Below are 15634 nucleotides of genomic sequence, written 5' to 3'. Positions count from 1 at the left end.
TTCTGCATTAGATTGTAAGTTCCTTGAGGACAGGGACTGTGTTTTCGCACATAGTGGGCACTTAATATTTATTGAATACTTAACATTTATTATACTGTCTTGTATATATATATATATATATGTATATATATATATATATATATATATATTGCTTTTTGGAGGGCAGTTGGGGTTAAGTGACTTGCCCAAGGTCACATGGATAGTTGTGTGTTAATTGTCTGAGGCCAGATTTGAACTCAGGTCCTCCCTACTCCAGGGCCGGTGCTCTATTCACTGCAGACACCTAGCTGCCCCTGTCTTGCATATTTCAATAATTCCACATATTCAAATCTCCTTCATACAGGAGACTTTACATGGTTATGGGTGGGAATAATTATGGTGATGAGTCCCATAGAAATGACGAGAAAAGTCACCAAATGAAGGCATCTGATTTTAATTTTCTAGTATCTTTGAACAGGAGGCAATGGAAAGGATATCATCAGAGGTGTAAGACATGAAAAGGTACTCTAGTGGGCTGGTAATGTGACAAAGGATGAGGGATAACTGATGGAGAGCTCCCAGCTTCTGTTGGCATCCAGATCACAAGATCCAGAGTAAGCCTAGAACCTTGGGCAGAACCTTCGTAGGCCATAGATGGACAAGTAATGCATAGGACATGCAACAATGTCCTTGGAGGGGGGGGTGGATATCCATATTCATTTAAGTGTCATCTTTACAAAGTTAAAAACAAATTATATGTAATTACTTGTAGTCCTCTATCCCCCCAAACTAGTTGATAATTGGCGTTTTCTTAAGAGTTATAATATTTAACTGTGTGTCTGGACTCTGGAACAATGTGAAGTCCCAGTGCAAGTGGGCAATTTCTGTAGAGTTAAATGTATACAGATGTAAATTTTATGCACACACATACACACATATAGAAACACATGCATATATCAATTAACATTTAAAAAATTTAATTATCCATATCACTTTAGAAATTTAATTCGAACTACCTCAGGAACAGCTTAATGTCTTGGTTAAAAAACAAAAAACCCCAACCCAAACCAAAAAAGCGTAATTTATATTCTGTACTGTCGACTTCCGTTCCTGTGTGTGTCTGGACCGGGGTTTCCTTAAGGTCACTAATGCTTTTAAGCATTCCCCGCGTTAGAGCCGCCCGCCCGAGCTCTGGCCTCACCTCAGTGACTGGGAGGCCGACACGTGGGAGGTGGGCGGCCCCGAGCACCGCCGAGGCTTTAACAAACGCAGGTTTGAAATGTCACCCACGCTAGCCTGTCACTTATTTTTTAAGTACGGCCTCGCGGCCGGCGGAGGCCCCGGCGGATGCACAAATCGTGGCGGCGCTCTGGCCTTCTCCCCGGGCGCCTGGCGGGAGGGACCCGGAGCACCCGGCGCGGCTCCCTACCCCAAGCGAACGCGCTCATTAGTTGCGCCGGCTCCCGCCAGGGCGGGTGGGGAGCGCCGCGCGCCTTGCATGCAAATCAGCGGCGGAGCCCCAGGCGCCGAGCCCCGCGCGCGCCGCCCCTAGCGGCCGTCAAGTGCAGCCGCCGCCCGGACTCAGTCCGAGGCAACGCGGCGGGCTCCGGAGGCCCCGGGACGCCCAGGCTCGTCCCAGTGCCGGGGTCTCCCGGGGACACCTTGCCTCCTCCCGCCTTGGGCCCCGCCTCGCCCAACCCGCCACTCGGGAGAGAAAGGAGAAAGAGCGCGGCCGTTAAAACCGTTACCACGCCTTGAGTTTCGAACTGATTCAAACTTGGCCGCCAAGGCCCCTTGAACTACACTTCCCTCCGACGCCCCTCCTCCCCTCCCCGGCCCCGCCGGGCCTCCGAGGTGGCTATTCCCGCCAAGATTAGAGCAACATCTCCGTCCTTCCCCGCCCGCCACCCAGATCCTTCCCCTTTCCTCCCCGCCCCTCTCCCGGCCTGGCTCGTCCAGCCGGCCCCTCCTCCCCTCCTCCTCCAGCCGTGTTCGCCCAGCGGCCCACTCGCCTTCCCGATCCGTACTGTGCGTGTAAAACGAGAGAACAAAGGGACGGCGGCGGTAGTTTCGCACGTAAAAACCCCCAGCGTCTCAGGGAGTGTGTGTGTGTGTATGTGTGCGTGTATATGAGAATACGTGTATGTGTGTATGCGTGTGTACAGTCCGGAGATAAGTATATGCGTGGGGCTGTGGGTCTTCCCGGCGCCTGGGAGCTCGGCGGACCCTCTGATTGGATGGAAGCCTGCCTTTCGTCCCTCCAATCGGGGCGGCGCTTGATTGTAGTGGGGGGGCCAATGAGAGCGATGGCGATTGGGCTGTCAGGTTTGGCGCTCGGTCCGGTAGCATCCGACACCCACAGGGACAGAGAAAGCAGCGGAGGACCGGCGGCGGCGGCGCGCGGGAGCAGCGCGCGGGGAGCGGCGCGGGCTGGGGAGAGGGAAAGAAGGTAAAGCCACCGTGCTGGCCCCGGCTAGCGGGACGGGCTCAGGAGCCTGTGGAGTTACGGGCGGCGGCGGCGGCGATATTGCTTGTTTCTGGGTATCGCCCCGGAGCGGGGTTCACCCGGCGCCTTCTTTGTATGACCGGGGGGAAGGGAGCCCAAAGCTGGGGGAACGGGGGTCGGCGGCCCGCACTTAGGTCGGGCACAGTCGCAGGGGATTGAGTGGCTGGGGTGGGGGAAAACGGCCCGGAGAGCGCTGGGTTGCTGTGGTCGGGGTGTTTTGTTTTGTTCCCGCCTCCCACCACCCGCTTTCCTTTTTCCTTTTCCGCCTGATCTTTCGGGTTCGGGGCTCGGGGCCCCGTCCCGTCCTCCCCAAGTGTCCTTTGTGTGCCGGGCGTCGGGAGAGCTCCGGGCGTGACGGGACAGACACAACTTGGTGGGACCTTGCACTCAGACAAAGGAGAGACTGTGTCTGACGAGAAGAGCTCGGGCATGTGGGAGGGGGCGGCACAACTTGTGCCCCCGACTGCGGGCGGGGGTTGGGGGGTGTGGGTCGGAGGCGCCGGCCTCTATTTAGGAGAAAGACCGCCCCTCCTCCCCTTCCTCAACACTCGTCCCTACCCCGTCCCCCTCCCCTCCCCCTTCGGAGCTTATAGACCATGCAGCTCTGACCGCACTTAGCGTGGGACAGCGAGCACGAGGGAAATCTTGAACTCCGAGTCCCCCGAAATCAATCATTTCCCAGAAGAAACAACTTTAAACACCGTTTCAGAATTATTCTCCAGCCTTACGACAGTCGTTCCCTTCTCCCTCACACTGGAAAGATTTTGGGGCCGTTTTTAGGTTTCTCTCCCGTGTTCTTTCTAGGCTTCAGGAAGCTGGTTTATTCCTTATGCTTAGTTTGAGGGAAGAGTTGAGTTGTTTTTCCTTTTCTCTCTTTTGTTCTCATTGAGTGCTTGCGGTTGAAGTTAACTTCTTTTTGTTTCTGAAAATTTACCTCTTGGGGTAGACTTTTGCGAAGGGGCAGGGTGACAGAAGCTTTAGGAAAACTCTGTAAACTCAGTATTGAAAGCAACTTTTAATTCGTTTACAAATTTCAAGCCATTTGTCCAACTTCACAGTCTGATTTGAGAATGGAGGCAGGTGCTAAAGACTTATTATATACATCTCATATGCCCAGGAATTGAAGATAATGATATTGGCAGATTTATTTGAGCTCTTTGACTTGAATATACCAGGGTTAATGTAGCTTTAGATCATAGTAAGCATTCTTGTTTTAATTGAATTTGCCATGAAAAATACCCTTTAGTGATTCAGAAATGATTGGGAGTGAAAATGGGTCTGTGTATAAATAATCGAATGAATAGTGCCTCGGACTTTAAACTAAAAACTTCCTTTGAGAAACTGGAATAAAACCTTGTGTGTTGAGCAGTCTGTTAACGAAGCTAATGAAATAAAGATGCTTGATTATCATATTTTTGAGTCTACTTATTTTTGAGTTTACTTAACTGTTTTAAAGATTGTTCTCACTAATTTTTGTGTATATTTTTTAACTTTAGTAAACATTAATGGTTTAATAATTGCTTGTATTATACACCCTTAAGACACCAGCATTCAGCCCTGAACTTAAAGTTCACCTAGTGTAACATGCTTATTTTACAAATGAGGAAATCGAGGCTAAGAGAGTTTAATTTGTTTAAGATCACACAAAATAGTAAGTGGCTAAGTCAGATTCAGAACCTGGGTTTTCTGATTGCAAATTGAATACCCTTTCCATTATACCATACTGCCATTTTTTTTTAGCATTTTGATTTTCTACATTCTTCTCTACCAGAATGGAAAGCAAATCCAAATCCTTTCTTGCTTTTGTGTATAGGAAAAAAATCTGCCTAGATTGTTCTTGTCAAGTCAACAAGTGTTGAGCGCCTACTGTGTGCTATGAGCTGTGTTAAGGCTGGAACAAATATGTAGCCCTGGCCATTTTCATTGTTAATTTATTAACAGGTATTTAGTTTGATCTATTCTAGCTCTTTTTTCATTGCTCCTATAGCTTGATTTCTAGGTATTGTTATCAAAGACACTTCCCATTTGTGTATGGTGATGTACTTTGGGAGGTAATGTGAAACCTTTGTTAAGGAATGTATCTAAAGACATTATATGCTCTTAAAATAAATTTCTGTGTCCAGGAAAACAGGTTAAATTTAAAGTAAGAATTTTAAACCGTACTCGGCTATGTGATGGCCATTGAAAAAACAAAAGACAACAGATTTCTCTCCACAGTGTTGAGGTAGACTGTCTAAATAAATAAATAAATAATGTTTAAATTTGAGTGATAAAACATTTTAAATTACTTCCTTACATTTTTTTTTTTTGGAAAAAAAAATCCGCTTAATTTTGGTCACAAATTTGCCCAGATGAATCTGTCATTTCTTTCTACTTGACAGGTCGTTTGGATATTCTGGCACCAGAGGTACCAATTCTGAATATAATAAATAGTTCAGTGTTCTGACAATTCTAATATTTTATAACTGCAATTAGAGTGAAAATACAGATTTAAGATCCATTACATATTGTTATATTACTAGAAAAATTCCAATTAACAGCTCACCAAGCATATATTAAGCACTCATGCCTGGTACTGTGGTAAGCTCTGGGGTTACAAAGAAAGGCAAAAAGCATGATCCCTGTCCTGAAGGAAATAACATCCTGGTGGGGAGACAACATGCAAACATCTGTACATGCAATCATATGTACAGTGTAAATGTGAAGTAATCTTGGAAGGCAGAGGCATGGCTGGCAGAGGGAGACTGGAAAAGCTTCGTGTAGAAGATGGGATTTCAGTTGAGTCTTGAAGGAAGTCTGAAAAGTATCACTTTATGTATACTATCTAAATTCATACTATCATTTATTATGTGAATAGCTGCCATTATTATACATGTTTTCACAAATGAGAAAACTGAAGCTGAGAGATAGGAAACCTTCAGGATTGCACATCTGGTACAGCAAGATTTGAACTCAAAATTTTGCTGGCTCTAGGGCCTGTGCTGTACTATCTCAAAGTCTTTTCATGTGGTAAAATTGTAAAGGAATCCTGTTTATTTTAATGGTCCCAATATCAGCAAGTTAAAAAAACCCCCACAACCCAACAAAATAAAACCCCCAAACCAAACACTTTTTGATGGTACAGGTTCAGTTAAATATTTATTTGGTTCCTGCTATGCAAAGCACTGTCCTAGGTGTTGGGAATGTAAATGAAAAATCACCTTTTGTGTGCTCTAGGAGCACATTCTAATAGGATGGAAGAATGCATTACCTGCATGAAAATTAACTATGTTAAAATTTAGAGTAACAGGAAAAAATTTTGAGGAGGGAGAGGTATCAGGGATGGCTTCTTGAAGGAAGCCAAATTAAGTTGAACAGAGAATTTAAGCATGGTGGGGGAGGGGGGCAGGAGGGTCCTTTGGAGGAGAATAAAGGACTAACAGTGAACAAATTCATGGAAATGGGAGAGGGCAACATGAGAACAGTTGTCGGGTTTGATTGGGCAGCAGAATCAGGATGGGGAATAAATGTGGCAGAAGACAAATAAGGTTGGAGCCAGATTGTGGAGGACTTTGAATTCCAGAATTTTAAGTCCAAATTTTATTTAAGATCATAGATAAAGATCTGTAAGGGACCTCAGAGGTCATCTATCTAACCCCCTCATTTTACCCATCACAAACTGAAGGGTTTAAGTAACTTGCCAAGGTCAAACAGGTCCCTAGAAGTCATTGGAGGTTTTTAAGTGGTAGAGTGACACACATAATAATGGAGTTACTTTAAGTATATTAATCCACAACCTGTTACTGGGCAGGTTGGAGGAGGAATAGACTGGAGGGAGGAAGACCCGGGAAGAAAGCTGTTAGGGAACAGATAAGGGCCTCTGCTAGGAAGATTGCCTTAGACTTAGAGGAGCCAGATGTTTTCTGACTTAGAAACTACTGGCTTGAGTGTAAAGAGTGAGACAGGGTAGAGTCAGAGATGATTCTAAAGTTATGAACAGTGGTGTAACAAAACACTAAATGTTGATATGGGTATAGTCACTTCTTGATTGACTTGAAACCAAAGCAATTAAGATTAGTCTCGGACAAACTTTCTTACTGTTGAGGTATCTCAGGCTGCCTTTCATGGAAAGATTGGCATGCTCAGGGAATGCAAATAAATTTCAGTACTACCTAAACAAAATAAGTTTAGAGACCCTGATCTGTTGTTGGTGTCAGAAACAAAACATTTCTAGCAACAGATATATAATGAAATTCTAGAGAGAAATAGAAATGATTTTTGGATTCTATACATAACACGTCAGTATGGATGATCAAGGATTGACTATAAATTATGTAGGGTCTGATGTGGACATGGTTTGCTTTGACTTGTGAAAAGACACATATATTTTAAAAATGTAAAGAAAAAAAAGGTTGAGTAGAGAATTTTATTGGATAGTAAAGTATCTGAGGTCATTTTCTTAAAAGCCAGTAAAGATTATAAAGGTAATAAAAGAATATATTTAACAACGTGAATGATGTAGTGCAGACACAATTTTCGATGAAACAACTATGAATTCATATGTGATATTTCAGATAAGATGAAATGGTAAGATGCATTCCTTTATTTTTTTTGGGGGTCTATGTAGGGGTGGGAGGGCTGGGACATAAGTTCAGAACTTTGTAGAATGTTGAGTTGAGTGTCTGATACTGATGTAACTAAAAGATGGTGTACCTTGGCTGCTCAACTGGGACTTTCTTAGTAATAGCAAGCTTCTGGTGTTACCCCAGGCCAAGACTTTATTTCTTAGCTGTTTACAGTTTTTCATTCTGAATGATCATACTTTGGGGAGCATAGTAGCTGACATAGAGCATTTTCTCTTTAAATACAGTACTTCTATTGATCCTCACTAGTAGATGCTGTTATCATACCCCCTTTGCAGATAAGGAAACTAAGGCTCAGGATAGTTAAAACAACTTGCCCAGGGTCTAGCTAGTTAAGTGTGAATCCAGGTTTTACTCCCAAATTCACCCCTCAATCCACTATGTCACACTGTCTTTCTAATTGAGTTAAGCTAAACAGATTCATAAGAAAGTAAAACAATGCTCATTTTATTAATTTATACTTGGAGATATATTTGGACAGAGTTGGTACCGTTACTCTACCCTTATGATAAGTAGATTTGCTCCGAAAACCAATTTATTAATTTGTAATGACAAGAGAGCTAGTATTAGTTGTCTGTACAGAAGACTCCTGCTGGGAAGGTCAAAGTCCATTCAGTAGACCAAATTACAAAATAATCTGAAGACTGTTTAGTGAGCGCAGTATCAGAAAAAAAGGGAAAGAGCTAGGTAGTAGGGATATTCCTATTAAACTAAGATAGTTGGTAAATTTTTCTTATCCATTCTAGGGGTATTTCTGTCTCTAAACAATTGTTTTGAGAATTAGGACACCCTCTCCAGTGGACCACTAATACTAAATAAACATTGACAAATTATTTAGCTATCCTGATTCAGTGTAGATGACCACAACAACATTTACTTCAGCGTGGTACAATGTAATTTAATAAGTTATAACTTTCATTGCACCAGTTGTATTCCAGATATTTCATTCTAAGATCCCAAGTAGTATCCTTTTTCATTGGATTTTGGGGAGTGGTATTACTGAACAAATAGATCCAGGTTGTCAGTCACCCTAAGCAATGTGATCATGTTATAATGCAATACATTTGAGTACATCATATCATAATTTACTATAGCTATTTAGAAGTGGTATAACCCTGATTTAGGGTTTGAGTGATAGTTTATACTCCTCAGCAATTCATGTTCCTTTGATGATGACAATTGTTCTCATTAAAAAAAAAAGTTTCATTAATACTTTTTTGTTTTTTTTACCCCAATGATTTCTTGATTTATACTCTGCCCAATATAATTCTCTCTGTTTTTAGGTTGGGGGCAACAGAAAAACTGAAGGAAAACTGCTTGGATCTGACAATTCAATGTTCTGCACTCTGGGCACTCGTCTCCCTTTGAGAGGAGGGCTTTGTTTTTTATGTTCTGTTTTCCTGCACTAAGATTGATCATTTCATTTCCCCCTTTATTTATATTTAATTAATTAATAAATTTTTAGTTTTCAACATTCAGTTCTGCAGGCTTTTTTTTTAAATTTTTTTTACTTTTTTAAAAGCAATTGGGGTTAAGTAACTTGCTCAAGGTTACACGGCCAGTTATTTCTGGGTGTGGTGCTGAGTGTCTGAGCCCGGGATTCGATCTCCAGGTCGTCCCAACACTGGAGCTGGTGCTCTTACTCGCTGTGCCACCTGGCCGCCCCTAAGCGATTGGGGTTAAGTAACTTGCTCAAGGTTCCATGGCCAGGTGTTTCTGGGTGGGTGCTAAGTGTCTGAGCCTGGGATTCGATCTCCAGGTCTTCTCCACACTGGAGCCGGTGCTCTTACTTGCTGTGCTACCTGGCTGCCCCAGTTCTGCAGGCTTTTGAGTTTTAAATTTTCTCTCCCTCCTTTCACTCCTCACTAAGGTGGCATGTAGTCTGATATAGACTATCCATATATACATTCATATTAAACATATTTTCACGTTAGTTATGTTGTAAAGAATTAAAACCAATGGAATGAACCACAAGAAAGAAGAAACAAAACCAAACCAAAAAGAGAGAGCGAGCTTTGATCTGCATTCAGACTCTGTAGTTCTTTCTCTGGATGTGGGTAGCATTTTCCATCATGAGCCTTTTGGAGTTGTCTTAGAACCTTGTATTGCTGAGAAGAGCTAGCAGTGTCAAAGTTAGACATCACACAATGTGGCTGTAACTGTGTACAATGTTCTCCTGGTTTTGCTCACTTCACTCAGTGTCAGTTCATACAAGTCTTTCCAGGATTTTTTGAAATCTGCCTGCTTCTTATTTCTTATAGCACAATAATATTCCATTACATTCATCTACCGCAAATTGGTCAGCCATTCCCCATTTGAAGGGGATCCAGTTCTTGACCACCACAAAAAGAGCTGCTATAAATATTTTTGTACGTGTGGGTCCTTTTCCCATTTTTATGATATCTGGAATACAATTCTAGAAGTGGTATTGCTGGGTCATTGATCATTGCATTTAATCTCCATTAAGCTGCTTTTTAAATGTTGCTGTTGTCATGTTTCCTCTTAGTTTTGTTTTCCTTAAGTTTACCATTTCTTGTTATATAATGGTATTCTATTGCATATGCCAACATCTGTTCTGCCATTCTCCAATTTTTGGGTGCTTACTTTGTTTCCTGTTTGTTTTGCTACCATAAAAAGTTCTTCTATGAATATTTTGATAGATATGGAACTTTTGTGACAGACTTTTGACTTTCTTGGGGGTAGTGGGATCACTGGTTCAAAGACTGTTGTGGCTGGGTTAAATGATTGTTCTTACATAATTTCAAATTTTTTTTTTCTGGAATGGTTGGAATAATTTACAGTGCCACCAACGGAGTATTAGTATAATAGCTCACATTTACATGATAACTTTTTGGCTTTGATTTTTTTCACAACTTGGAAAAAGTCGGTAGAGCAAATAATTAACATTTTACAGGTGAAGGAAAGTGAGGCCCAGAAGAAATGAAGTGAACCTACTCAGGTTCACACAGCATTAGGTGTTGAAGCTGGGATGTGAATTCAGGACTTCTTAAATTTTGAGCTAGGCCCAGTGCTCATTGCAGCATGCTGCCACTGAAGCTGGATTACTTTGGCAACTGACCGACACTATTTTATATCAGTTCTATTTGAGAGGATGCTGTTTTCTAGCCCTTGTTTCACAGTTCTTTGGATTGGAGAGTATTATATTTTGGTACCCCACAATACACAGACAATGTTTGTAATAATGATAATGGAATGGTGAAATTTTTCATATGTGCTCTACATGCTCAATATGAGTTAATAGTGAGCATAGCAGTTGGAAAAGCTAATGGTATTGTAGGCTGTATTAAGAGATGGATATGAATGAGGAAATAACTTCCACAGTAATCTTTCCTGTTCAGGTCACATCTGGAGGACTATATTCAGTTCTAGTTACTACATTTGAGGAAAGAGATCATAAAGCTGGAGTATGTCTAGATTAGGAGATAAGCAGATCATCAGAAGGAAGTAATGATGGTTAGCTTGGAGGATAGAACACTTGGGAAAGGGGCTGATAGTTATCAAGTGTTTAGAAGACTGCCCTTTGGAAGAGGGTTTAGATTTATGGTTGCAGAGGGTAGAATGAGGAATGATGTGGAAAGTATACAAAAGTAGATTGATATAAAGAAAAGATTCCTAAAAATTAAAACTTCCCCTAAAGTGGAATGAGGTAGTGGGTTCCCTCTCTTTGGAGGCCTTCAAGCAGAGTCTAGATGACTACTTGTGGAATGTGTCTTTGAACAGATTCTTAGTCAGCTGTGGATTAAACTGGATGAAATCTGAATCTTTCAGGATTCTGTGATCCTTTAATATAGATATGAAGATGAGAAGTGAAACAATTGGGGAGGATTAGATTTGTTTTAATAATCAGAGGTTTCTTGTTATAATTAATGACTGACTTTTTTTGGTAATTAAAATGAATTTGGAGATGAAAGAGCAGAAATATTGTGGCATATATTTTTATTGGTAACAGAATGATATTCCACACTGCATTTTAAGAAGCATAGTCTACAAATAAAACAATGAAGGTAGAACACTGGTTCTTAGTCTATAGACCTGCATCTTTAGATCTCAGAACCTATGTCTTAGATCCTTCCAGTGTTTCAGTAGATCTCTAAGCTGATTGTCACTGCCCCCTCTTTTCCTTCCCTTTTCCTCATAATTTGTAGCTGGTACAACTCTATTCAATAATTTTATTATTAGAATTTCCTCCTTTATTGAGAGGTGATCCTTTCCTTCCTTGGAAAGGAAATAACAATATATTATGCTTTAAGGCAGTGGTGGGGAACATGCATCCCCCAATGCCACATGTGACCTTATAGGTCCTCTGGTGTGGTCTTTTGACTGAGTCCAAGTTTTACCAAACAAATGAGGATTTGTGACCTCGGGCCACAGGTTTCCCACCCTTGCTTTAAGGTTTGCAAACCACTTTGTGAGGTAGGTGCTTTTCTTATTCCCATTTTATTCAAGACATTCTTTCTGAATCCAAATTCAGCACTCTATTTACTGCTGCCTAACTAGCTTTTCTTCACACAGAGTTGGATACCTGACAGAAGATGAAAACAGAAAATGATCTCTATTAACAACTAAATTGTGTGGGTTAATGGAGAAGACTTAGATGTTTTAGAAATATCTGCTCTACAGAGAGATCAAGCTAATTGGGAAGTTACATTAACAAATTCAGTTACATTTTAAAAAGATATCTATAAATGTATAAAAATTACATTAAAAAATTAAGGAAGTAGAAAGCAGTATGGTAGAAATTGGGCATAGACAAATATCTTACACCATTTAGTAAGGTCAACATGGATACATAACCTAGATATAAAGAGAGATATTACAAGAAAGTTTGAAGAACATCGTCAGACATATGGATAGGGAAACAATTTATGAATAAACAAGAGACAGAGAGCAGAATGAGGTGTAAAGTGGATGATTTCGATTATATTAAATTAAAAATTTTTTTTGAGGGGGCAGCTAGGTGGCGCAGTGAACAGAGCACCAGCCCTGGAGTCAGGAGGACCTGAGTTCAAATGTGGCCTCAGACACTTAACACAAAAACTAGTCATGTAACCTCTGGCAAGTCACTTAACCCCAATTGCCCTCCAAAAAGCAAAAAAAAAAATTTTTTTTTAATAAATAAAACAAATGTAACATCAGAAGGAGAGCAGAAAATTGGGAAAAATTTTTATAGATGGTTTCTCAGATGAAGGTCTCATATCTTAAATATATGAAGACCTTTGTAAAATCTCTAAGAAAAGCAATCATTGCCAATTGATAAAATGGTCAAAGGATACAAATAGGCAATTTTCTGATGAAGGAAGCAAAACAACTTACAATTGTTTGAAAAAAATGCTCTAAGTAATTATTCACTAGAGAAAAGCAAATTAAAACAACCTCGAGACATCATTTTTCATCTATCAGATTGACTAAAACGATTGAAGGGGAAAACAACAAATGTTGAAAGGGATGTGGAAAAATTGGGACACTAATTCATTGTTGGTGGAATTGTGAACTGATCCAACCATTTTGGAGAGCAGTCTGGAATTCTGCTCAAAAAGTTATTAAACTATCTTTATTCTTTGACCCATCAATACCACTACTAGATCTGTTTCCCAAAATGATTAGGAAAAAAGGAAAAGAAAGTGTATGTTCTAAAATATTTATAGCATCTTTCTTTGTGGTGGCAAAGAACTGGAAATTTCAGGGATTCCTGTCAGTTGGGGAATAGCTGAACAAGTTGTGGTATATGATTGTTATGGAAGACTATTGTGCTGTAAGAAATGATGGAACGGGGCGGCCAGGTAGCACAGCAAGTAAGAGTACCGGCTCCAGTGTCGGGTCGACCTGGGGATCGAATCCTGGCTCCGACACTTAGCACCCACCCAGAAACACCTGGCTGTGTAACCTTTTGAGTAAGTTACTTAACTCCAGGCCAGGTGGCTCAGCGAGCAAGAGCACTGGCTCCAGTGTCGGGATGACCTGGAGATCAAATCTGGGTGCAGATACTTAGCACCACACCCAGAAATAACTGGCTGTGTAACCTTGAGCAAGTTACTTAACCCCAATTGCTTTAAAAAAAAAAATGATGGAGCAGGATGATCTTAGAAAAACATGGATGGACTTGCATGAAATAATGAAGAGTGAAATGAGCAGAACCAGGAAAACAGTGTAACAGCATATTGTTTTAAGAACAAGTCATTTTGACTATTATAAATAACCCACAGAAATTACAAAGGACACATAAAAGAAGATACTGTCTGCATCCAGAATAAAAAGTGATAAGTAGAAGTATGTATAGAATGATTTCACAGACACACACACACATATACATTTGTTAATGGCAGCCATCTCTAGGGTGGGGGCAGGAGAAGGGAAGGGAAAAAAAGAAAAAATCACATAATTTTATTAATTATTTAAAAGCAATAGCAAGTTGTAGACAATAGATTTTCAGTTTCCTGTGCAATCATCTTGTTTTATTTCATAAATTAAAAATAAATAAAATTTAAAAGAAAAAATTAAGGAGTAACTTTAAAAAATTAGGATTAATTGAATTAATTGAAACTTCAGCCACCCCCACCCTTTTTCTAAATTGAATAAGGATCGAGCTATTTTATCTTTTCCCCCAATTCTCTGCCGGTTTTGCTTCCAATTTCCCTTTCTTTTGTAATAGTGGTGTTATTTTTGACATTACTCCTTTCTTGTTCCCCAGTTACCCATAACAAAGTTAGTCATTAAGACCCATTGATTTTTCCCACTCCAGATCTCCCTCAAATCTAAAGAATTCCTATTTATTCCCCCTACCATCTTCCTTCTAGATTGTTTTGACCTCATCCTGCATTAGACTCCTAACTAGCTTCTCTTCCTCTTCTCATTCATAGAATTGCCCCACTGATATTCCTTAAACACTCACAACTTGCAACATACTACTCAAAAACCTATCTTGGCTACACTGTGATCTACAGAATTAAATCCATACTTGGCTATACATGACCTGCTTTCATAATTTAGAATTGAGTACCATCTTGCCTACCTGGACTGATTTCTTATTCTCCCAGGCAGGCTTTTCCTGATCCTCCATCTGCTAGTGCAAACTAACTTATATTTCATTACCTTGTTTAGTCAACCAGCTGGCCAGAAGATGGAGTGCTGGACTAGGAGTCAGGACGACCTAAATTCAAATCCTGCCTCAGACATTTAACTAGTTGTGTGACCCTGGGGCAAGTCATTTACCTCTCTAAGCCTTACTTTCCTCATTTGTAAAAAAGGGGATAATAATATATAACCTTCTTGAAGGGTTGTTATGAGGGTCTATCTGGATAACGAGCAGTTGAGTGGCATAGTGGATAGAGTACCAGGTCTGGAGTTAGGAAGACCAGAGTTCAAATGCGGCCCTAGACACTAACTAGCTGTGTGATCCTGGGCAAGTCATTTAACCCTGTTTGTATCAGTTTCCTCATTTGTAAAATGAGTTGGAGAAAGAAATGACAAACCACTCCTAGAAAACCCCAAATGGGGTCAATGAAGAGTTGGACCTGACTAAAAAAATGACTGAATATAAATACCTTTACTAGTATTTTATGTAAATATCTGTGGTGGGAATGAGGGTATAAATGTTGCTTATTTTAGAAGTGGAATTTGACAATATTTAGTAATTTTTTGAATTTCATGCTTGGGAAATTCTTAGTTTAAACTTAATGGCAGACCCAGGAGTTCATTGGTGAAGTCTTTGCTTCATAGTAGCTTGTTTTTGAGTGTGGGGGTGGGGTATGTTTTGACAGTAAAATAATTGAAAGTATTTTAAAATTCTTAGATACTTTGTTCTTATGGTCCATTAAAGTAGAAGTTACTGAAGATGGGTAATACCTTGATTCTTTCAAAAGATACTTGGTAGCCAAATATACTATTATAGCACAAAAGAAAACTATAACAAAAAGATTGTCAAGATAGGGTAATTTATTTCACTATTTAAGAGCTAAACCAGGGGACCTAATAGGTCCATGGGTGCAGCCTTTTGACTGCGTCCAAGTTTTACAGAACAGAATATTTTATGGAAAAGAATCCTTTTATTAAGGGGATTTGTTCTGTGAAGTTTGGATTTAGTCAAAGGGCTGTACTTGAGGACCTAGAGGGCCACAGATTCCCTACCCAACTGCTAAACACATGCATTTTGTAGCAGATAATCCAGCATTTAATTAAATACACTTTATTTACATTGTCAGTTGTTTCACATACTTTACTCTTTTCTTCCTAACTTTTTTTTGGAGGGGGGAAGGTAAGGCATTTGGGGTTAAGTGACTTGCCCAAGGTCACTCATCTAGTAAGTGTGATCATGTGTCTGAGGCTGGATTTAAACTCAGGTCCTCCTGACTCCAAGGCTGGTGCTGTATTCACTGGGCCACCTAGCTGCCCCTCCCTAACTTTCTTAAGTTCCTCAAGAGCCTGAACTTTTGATTTCCTTCCTTCCTTCCTTCCTTCCTTCCTTCCTTCCTTCCTTCCTTCCTTCCTTCCTTCCTTCCTTCCTTCCTAT

At 40.6% G+C, this 15634-nt stretch overlaps 1 protein-coding gene across 8 annotated transcripts in view; it reads left to right on the top strand.

The window, feature by feature from the left end:
- Nucleotides 1-2264: 2264 nt before the first annotated feature.
- Nucleotides 2265-15634, top strand: part of LOC138157165 (histone-lysine N-methyltransferase EZH2) — a 108749-nt gene continuing 95379 nt past the window's right edge. For 4 of the 8 annotated variants that reach the window (XM_069082745.1, XM_069082707.1, XM_069082694.1 and 1 more), the window contains exon 1: nucleotides 2266-2428. The gene's annotated coding sequence lies outside the window, so the exon portion shown is untranslated. Of the gene's footprint in view, nucleotides 2429-15634 lie in introns of all 8 variants that reach the window. The other 4 variants (XM_069082734.1, XM_069082700.1, XM_069082684.1 and 1 more) reach the window with 2 other exon arrangements.

Source organism: Petaurus breviceps, unplaced genomic scaffold (assembly GCF_028583685.1).
Source record: "Petaurus breviceps papuanus isolate PSGF00001 unplaced genomic scaffold, PetGlider_PUasm1.0 112, whole genome shotgun sequence".
NCBI classification, from domain to species: Eukaryota; Metazoa; Chordata; class Mammalia; order Diprotodontia; family Petauridae; genus Petaurus; species Petaurus breviceps.
Note: the sequence above shows the minus strand (reverse complement) of the source record. Positions and strands in the feature narration are given on the sequence as shown.